Source organism: Syzygium oleosum, unplaced genomic scaffold (genome assembly GCF_021117445.2).
Source record: "Syzygium oleosum isolate NSW1041296 unplaced genomic scaffold, Sole_v2.1 Sole_v2.51, whole genome shotgun sequence".
NCBI lineage: Eukaryota > Viridiplantae > Streptophyta > Magnoliopsida > Myrtales > Myrtaceae > Syzygium > Syzygium oleosum.
The window spans coordinates 1,412,401-1,420,718 of record NW_026607535.1 but is presented as its reverse complement, the minus strand read 5'-3'; the positions used below and the strand labels follow the sequence as shown (position 1 = coordinate 1,420,718).

At 45.3% G+C, this 8,318-nt stretch overlaps 1 pseudogene; it reads left to right on the top strand.

Moving 5' to 3' along the window:
* The first annotated feature begins 4,857 nt into the window (after positions 1–4,857).
* Positions 4,858–7,307, top strand: LOC115694287 (uncharacterized; annotated as a pseudogene).
* Positions 7,308–8,318: the final 1,011 nt, after the last annotated feature.

Sequence of the window (8,318 nt, the reverse complement as noted above, 5' to 3'; positions counted from 1 at the left end):
GAGCTTGGCTTGGCCAGACGAACGGCAACGGCGGCGGCGACGAGCAGCGGTGACGGCGACGCGGCGGCGATGAGCCGAAGGGGAGCAGGGGCGGTGGAGGCGAGAGAGAGGGGAAGCTAGGGCTGAGGGGGTGAGCCGGCGGCGACTGGGCGGCACGGCGCGACGGCTGGCGACGCAGGGTCGGCCGGCGAGCAAGGCAGTATGGCGACGAGCCGAGTTAAGGGGGCGAGCTGCCGGTGCGGTCGCAGCTGGCGGTCACAGGCGACGGGCGACGGTGCGGCCGGGCTGGCTGGGCGATGGCGGGCGACAGCGGGCGAGCAGACGGACGGCGCAGCCGTGCAGATTTGACGGCGCGACGGCGGTCGGGCGCAGCGAGCGGTGCGGGACGGACGAGCTCGAGCGGTTGGGCTGGGCGAAGAAGTAGAAGCAGAACAACAGAAGTCGCGGCCAGAGGAAGCAGAAGGAAGAAGAAGAAAAGAACAAAAGAACAAAAGGAGGAGAGAGAGGGGGCAGGGGGGCAGGTCTGCATGGCAGGGGACGTGCGCGAGGGGACGTGTGCATGGGGGAGGAGAGAGAGAGAGAGAGAGAGAGAGAGAGAGAGAGAGAGAGTGGACAGAGGCGCAGGGGGCGACGTGCGCGAGGTGGCGCGTCAGAGGGGAGAGGAGAGAGAGAGAGAGGGGGTTAAAAGTCAATTTTTGTCTTCGAGTGCGATCTAACGGTCACGATTTGAATTCGAAAACGATCTAACGGTCCACGAAAATTCTAATTAATAATTAGGTAAAAAGGGCCAAAAGAAATCAAATAAAACACACTACGAGGGAGGTCTATTAGTCCAAATCCGCACCCGATCAAAATCTCACTTTTCGCATATCCCGGGCAATATCGAGGCTGGCCACAATAATATCGATACCGTCCAATTAAATTCGTCCCGGAACTCCGAGAAATTCGACACCAAAGTTTGGGCTCTAAATAACGGCCAAATTCGATCGAGTGCGATTCTAGCGAAATCTCTAATTTAAAAAGAATAACCCAGGAGTGATCAGTTCCGGGCGAAATTTTATTATAAACGCACTGACGAAATACCCGTTTTATAAATCCAAAAAATGGGTCGAAATTCGGAATGTCACAGCTTCGGTCCGTTCGGGCCGAGGGACAAAATAGATGGATCTAGGAAAGCAATTTTCTTAGGCCTAGCCTACTCACCTCGGCTTGCCTAATCCGGCTTATTTTGTATAGAAATTCAAATAGTTTTATAAGCATGGCCATCCGGAGCTGGGCCTTGTACCACGCCTCACCCAACCTATTTGTTAAGAATATATCTCGATTTTGAGCTTTTAAAAAAAGTCTAAGAGCGTGTTTGACAACCATTCTGTACCCGGGAATTGATTCTGCTCAGAAATGATTCTTTTTGATTTTGTGCCCAGAACTGATTCTGAGCATTTGAAGGCGTTTGATAACAGCCGAAAATTTCTATTCTTGGAATAGAAAAAGAACAGAAATGCATTTGGTAACGGCACAAAATTTCTATTCCAAAAATAATATTTTTAAATATTTTAATATTCCTTTCTTTTTTTTTCTTTCTTCTCCTTCCCTTCCTTGGCCATGGCCCGTCGCCGGCGCCGGCGACCGGCCATAGGCTAGGGCTGATGAGGGCGTCGCGGCCCTCGCCAGTGGCCGGTGACTGCGAGGGTCGGCCTCGTCGCCTGGGCAAAGGCGGCTCGCGGCCACGATGGTGAGGCCTCATCGTCGCGACCTAGGCAATGGCGAGGTTGGCCTCGCCGCCTGGGCGAAGGCGGCTCGCGGCTGCGAGGGCGAGGCCTCGCCCGGCCGACGGCGAGGCCGACCTCGTCGTCGCGACTCGGGCGACGGCGAGGTTGGCCTCGCGGTCGCCGGCCACCAGCGAGGGCCGCGACGCCCTCATCGGCCCTCGCCGGGGTGGCCGCGATCGGCGGTGGCCGGAGAGCAACCAGGCAAGAAGAATGAAGAAGATGAACAGTAAAGAATCAATTCTGAAAAATTGTTCCCAGAATCAAGAAACTACTTTTTTTTACTTCTAGATTTTGTTCCAAAACTGATTATGGGAACAATATTTTGCAAAAATGTGCCCGGAATCAAAAAATTAAATAAACGGATTTCTGTTTCCAAACTGATTCTGGGAACAAAAGAACATAAATTTTTACTATTTGGAATCAAAAAATCCAAGTGGGTTTTTTAATTGGACTTGGATTTCTAGTTTTCTTTTTTTGGGTCAAAGATTTCTAGTTTGAGTGGGTAACATGTTTTGGATCCACTTCTTATATAAGTAGTGATTCTTCTTGGTGAATTACATTCAATATGCGACTTTTTTTTGTGAATTACATTGTGTAGCATTCAAGAGGAGTTTTGGGTCGTAACAATCGATTGTGCAACGTGCTCGTAAATTACATCCTGAGTACTTGAAATCATGAAAATGTTTTATCAAGATTTTGTGTAATTCCTTTGTGAAATTGAGATATAGTTTCACAATAAATTGCAAGAAAAGACATCATGTGAGTTATTTAGTGTCTTTAGGGATAAGAAATACTTAGAGTGTTTAAGTGACTCGAGTGCGGTTGTAATATGTATTGTATTGCTTGATTTATAATGGAATAATGTACTGCTCACCGATTAAACCGCATTTTTTTGTTTTATTTATTCATTGTTCGATGAATTGTTTTTCACAATACTTTTGATCCATATCAAGAAGCACTGAACGTCACTTACGAGAAAACTCCTCATTTCCAATTTACAAGGAATTCGGCTTCAATATGACGTCCCTCTCTCTTTCTCAGAGAAACTGTAATATTTGGTTTTAAAAAAAAAAAAAGCCAAAAACGTTGAAAAGTTAAAAAGCAGCAACAGTGGAAGCTCGGCTCCTTTCTTTTTAAAGAGAGCTCGCGCATAGCAGGGGAGAGAACAGAGGAAAGAAAAAGAGAGAGAGGGAAAAGAAAGAAAAGGAAGAAGAAAAAAGAGGAAAGGCTCACGTCACGGGAGCATCGCCAATTCGGATCAACTACGTATCGCAATGCCCGGTAAGTACTCGTGCTCCTCGTTCGTCCAATTAGAGTATTTTTTTCAGAATTAGGGCAAAATTTCGGAGTTTGGTGAAATTTAAGCCGCGAAGTCCGATTTTTGAGTCGTTTTTTTTTTTTAATGACCCAGGGAACCCCCGCACGGCCGACAGCCGGAAGGTAAACCCTGGGGGCGACACGTGCTAGCCACCACACACGTGCACCGGTTAAGTCACCCTGCGGCACCCGGGATTCGAACACTCAACCTTTTGCGAGAGGAAGAGTGCGTGCTCCAGCAGCGCCACCCAGTCCAATTTTTGAGTCGTTGAGCTACGTATATATATAGAATTGGTAGCTTAGGGTGTTGAGGGGCCGCGGGATTTTACGGAACTCGATTTGGACTTATGTTTTGCTTGATACGAATTTTTGAAGTTGCGTGCTCGTGGTGAACAGTAGCGACCAGCAGCTTTCCATGCCGATTTTTGTCGCTCTTCGGCTCGATTTTGGGTCAGCCAAGTTAGGGTTCTTGTAGTTCTTTGAATAGACTTTCTTTTGACTATATGCTCGCTTGGAACGGGGTTCGGTGAAAGAAGTTATAACGCGATCAAATTTCGCGTTCAAGCTTCGTGTTGCGGACGGCTTTGAGTAATCGCTTTGGATGAGCGATTTGTAGGCACCTTTTAGTGCCTAGTTTTAGCCGAGTCATAGTTGAGGTAGCGCTTTACTCGATTTTAACGTTTTTTCTCAGTTATTTGATAGGATTACGAGTTCGACGGTACGAGTAATCTTTGTTGTTTGATCGTAGGCATTTTCAGGTGAGTGGTACTATTTCTTCTATGAATTTACAAAATTATATTTTGAAAATGGTAGAGTTTTAATATAGTATGAGTTATTAAGAGCATGTTTTTTGCATAAATTGGGTCGAACTTTTACTACCTTTTTAGTTGATTGAAAATGGACTGAGAAGGTTTTATGAAGTGGTCTAAAATGATCAATTGTGAATGCTGTGGTTAAATGTTTTATGAAAGGAATTGCAAAAGCTGTACGTATTGATTACAAAATGTTTTATGAAATGCATTCTAACTGATAAATGGAATTGTGAAAGGTTATGTGGTTCAGTTTGTAAAACCGGTTTATGAAATAACTTTCTGGTGTTGATTGTGCATTGTTGGAGAAATGTTTTGGTTGATATGGCTCATATCGCTATGATGAGAACCCATTGAGGGGGGAGTATGCATATTGTCAGGACATCCCTCTGGGCCGAACCGCCGGCTGATATAGGTGGTAGACCTAGTCAAGGGGGGTAAACTTGATCGCCTTTGTCACGGCGTTAAACATGATCATAGTTTGATGATGAGCATTAGATTAGTCGATGGAATGGACCATCCACGTGTGATTAATGAGATTAATCAATGAAATAGACCATTGATGGTTGTTTGCTATTATTGAGTATGTTTTGATGACTGATTTCGTACGTATAGAGTTTTGTTGGAAAGTTATCATATATTTTCGATATTTTACGTATATTGTATATTAAATTTGAGATGAAGAGTTATCATATCATTTTATAACGATGCATAGTGAATGTTCGATCCGCTTGGAAGAAATGTATTATTCACCGAGCTGAGCTGTGTTGCTCACCTCATTTGCTTCCAATCTCTTTTCAGGTTCTTTAGCTAGCGATGAGTAGTACGAGAGCGATATCCATGAGACTTTTGGGAGTTGGCTTTTTGGTGGTTTGAGGCTGTGTCTTTCGGGTGGAAGGCGGCTGTGTCATCCCCTTTTCTGCTGGGAATCGGGGTGTGATAGAAACAGAAAACAGATCATAATGGAGGTGCTTCGTGCGGAATTCTGGGAGCTAAGAGTCATGGTGGTGTTCACACTAGTGGTCCAAATCGTACTCATTTTCTTCTGCCACAAGAGGAAGTCCAGCTACAATCTCAAGCTCAGGATCGCCGTCTAGTCTGCGTACCTGACCGCGGACTCCGTGGCCACCGTCTCCCTCGGCATCCTCTCCAGCAAGCTTGGAGACGAGAACGAGAGGAATGGTGGTCGCCTCGGTGACAACGACAAGTTGCTCGCATTCTGGTCCCCACTGCTTCTGATTCTCTTGGGTGGCCCAGACACTATCACTTCCTATTCTCTGGAGGACAATGCACTCAGGCTCAGGCACTGCCTTGGCCTAGCGGTTCAGACGTCAGCCACAACATATATCATCTTCATGGCCTGGACAAGCTCTTATCTCTCCTACCTCTCGTCGATGATGACATTGGTCGGGCTCATCAAGTACGGGGAGAGAGTGTGCGCTCTTTGGATGGCAAGTAACGACAAGCTCAAGCAGTCGATGCTGGCCCCGCCTGATCCGAGTCCGAATTACCCCCGCTTCATGGAGGAGTACACTTTGAAGCAAGCCGAGGGGTATTACGTCGTGGCCGATGAGGTGATAGAGGTCCAAGTGCCTCAAGATATTTATAGTAGTGGTGAAGATCCGTCCCACAGAGAATGATTCTGAGGTCATTGTGAAATCCTATGACCCACTTGTTGAGGTTATCCCACATTGATTGTGAAAGGGGCAGGTGGTCAGTTTATAAGTGTGAGAGAAAGCCTCACCCTTTGAGCTAACTTTTGGGGTAAGAGAGGCCCAAGACCACCCAATACTGGTATCAAAGCCCGGGTTATCAACAAATCTGGACTCAATAGTCACACGTGAATGGGTTGATGTTCATCCGACCCAGGCCCGATGCGTGAGGGGGAGATTGTTGAGGTTATCCCACATCGGTTGTGGAAGGGGCATGTGATCAGTTTATAAGTGTGAGGGAAAGCCTCACCCTTTGAGTACCCTTTGAGCTAGCTTTTGGGGTGAGAGAGGCCCAAGACCACCCAACACTGCTTCAGATGTTCAAGTGCCTCTTTGTTGAGTTGATACTCAGCCATGATGAGAGGAATGCTAGCAAGTCCATATTCAAGGCGATCGATTGTGTGAAAGCTTTTAGGATCGTTGAGATCGAGCTTGGGTTCATCTACGATTTGCTCCACACGAAGGCAATGGTGCTTTACACCAAGTGGGGACTCCGACTCCGCTTGTTCACTTTCTCGTCCACTCTGTTGGTGCTGGTGCTCTTCTCTTGGGCCCAAAAGTCTCACCTGTCGAGGGTTGATCTTTCCATCACTTACTTGTTGCTGGCCGTCATTGTTTTCTTCGAGACCTATTCGATTTTGATGCTGGTTTCCTCAGATTGGAGCGAAGTTTGGTTGCGCAAGCACGACAAGAACCGTGCCTTGAGACGTGCCGTGAACTTTATAAGATTGCCTAGACAACCCAGGTGGTCACATTCAATTGCCCAATTCAGCTTGCTCAGCTTTTGCAGTAAAGAGAGGCCCTTGGTTTGCCAAAATGTGCTTGAGTTCTTGAAGATCAGGGAGAAGCTAGAGAAGTATCACTACACCCTCCATGAAGACGTATCCAACGAGATTAAGACTTGGATCTTCCGTCATGTCAAGGAAGCTCTATACTACACAGGAGTACCACTTGCCAGTCCGCACGGATCTTCAGAAAATTCTTGATAAGCTACTCGATGGTTATGGCCTCTTTCAAGTTAAGTGGGCCACCGAGGGGGATTTCGACCAGGTTGTCCTAACTTGGCACATTGCCACCGAACTATCATACTACTCTGATAAAGAGAGAGTGGAGAGCGAATCCGACCTCCCTCATTATCGGGAGAGCAAGCTTCTCTCCAGGTACATGCTTTATCTTCTGGTTATTTACCCTTCCATGCCGCCCAGTGGAATTGGGGACATAAGGCTCCGGGACACTTCTGCCGAGGCCTTAAAGTTCTTTGAGGATCACCAAATGCCCAATTCCAAATCTAATCGAGAGCCCAATTGGTGGATCAAAAATCTAGTGATCAATAGAGGGAAGAGTAATGAAATGAACTCATATCTTCAGCGAGCTTCTAAAATGCTGCTAGAAGCGAACACCGAAGTTCTGCCGAGTAAAGTGAAGGGCGGAAAGAGCAAGTCTGTGTTGTTTGATGGATGCAGGATCATGGCGGCGATAAGAGAGAGAGAAATAGGCATAAAGTGGGAAATGATTGGGAAGCTCTGGCTGAAGATATTGATTTACGCTGCGAGCCAATGCAGAGGGGATCGTCATGCTGGGCAGCTGAGGCGAGGGGGAGAGCTTCTGACCCATGTTTGGTTCATGATGGCTCATTTCGGCCTAACTGATCATTTCGGATGACCCCAGGCCAGGCCATTGCTAAGCTCATGTTGAGATAGGCCTTGATTCCGAGTAATGACAAATCCATATCCGGGTTTGGTCCGTCTCAATCGCCACTGAAAAGAGTCTTCCAAATAAAGTACAGATTCGAGCTTACATTCATTCACAGGTGATCAGTCAATGTAGCATGATATTTAGTGGTTAATGTTGTCCCACCCCCAACTCTACAAGTACATGGGCAATGACACAGCAGTCTTTCTACTCGAAGGATGCAGTCTCAAACATAACCATCAACAACTTGTTATCGAAATATGTACATCCATATATATATTTTATAAAAGAGTTACTTGGTTACAATAACAGGATTTCTATAATCCATCAAAATGATATATATATATATATATCTATAATCCAAATTTGGAGAATATCTTAGCTTTGCAAAGTCTACTTAATAAATCTTTTTTTATTTGGAAGTAGACTTTGCAAAGCTAAGATATTCTCCAAATTTGACATGAAATCAGGATTCTGGCAAATACAGATTAGTAAAAATGATAGATATAAAACAGCGTTCACAGTTCCCTTCGGATAATACGAATGGAATGTCATGCCATTTGGCCTAAAAAATGCTCCCTCTGAATACCAAAGAATAATGAATGAGATCTTTAATCCTTATTCTGACCATATCATTGTCTACATAGATGACATACTAATTTTCTCCTCTAATATAGAACAACATTTTAAATATATTGCTTCTTTTATACCGGTCATCATTCACAATGGTTTAGTTGTGTCACCAACAAAAGTTAAACTTTTCCAAACTCGAATAAGATTCTTAGGCCATCATATACATCTTGGAACCATCATCCCAATAGAAAGATCCATACTTTTTGCTGATAAATTCCCTGATGAAATCAAAGACAAAACACAACTACAAAGGTTTTTAGGAAGCCTAAATTATATTCTTGACTTCTTTCCCAAAATAAATATCCTTTGTAAACCTTTACATGATAGATTAAAAAAGAATCCCCCACCTTGGACATCCATCCACACTGAAACAATCAGACAAATAA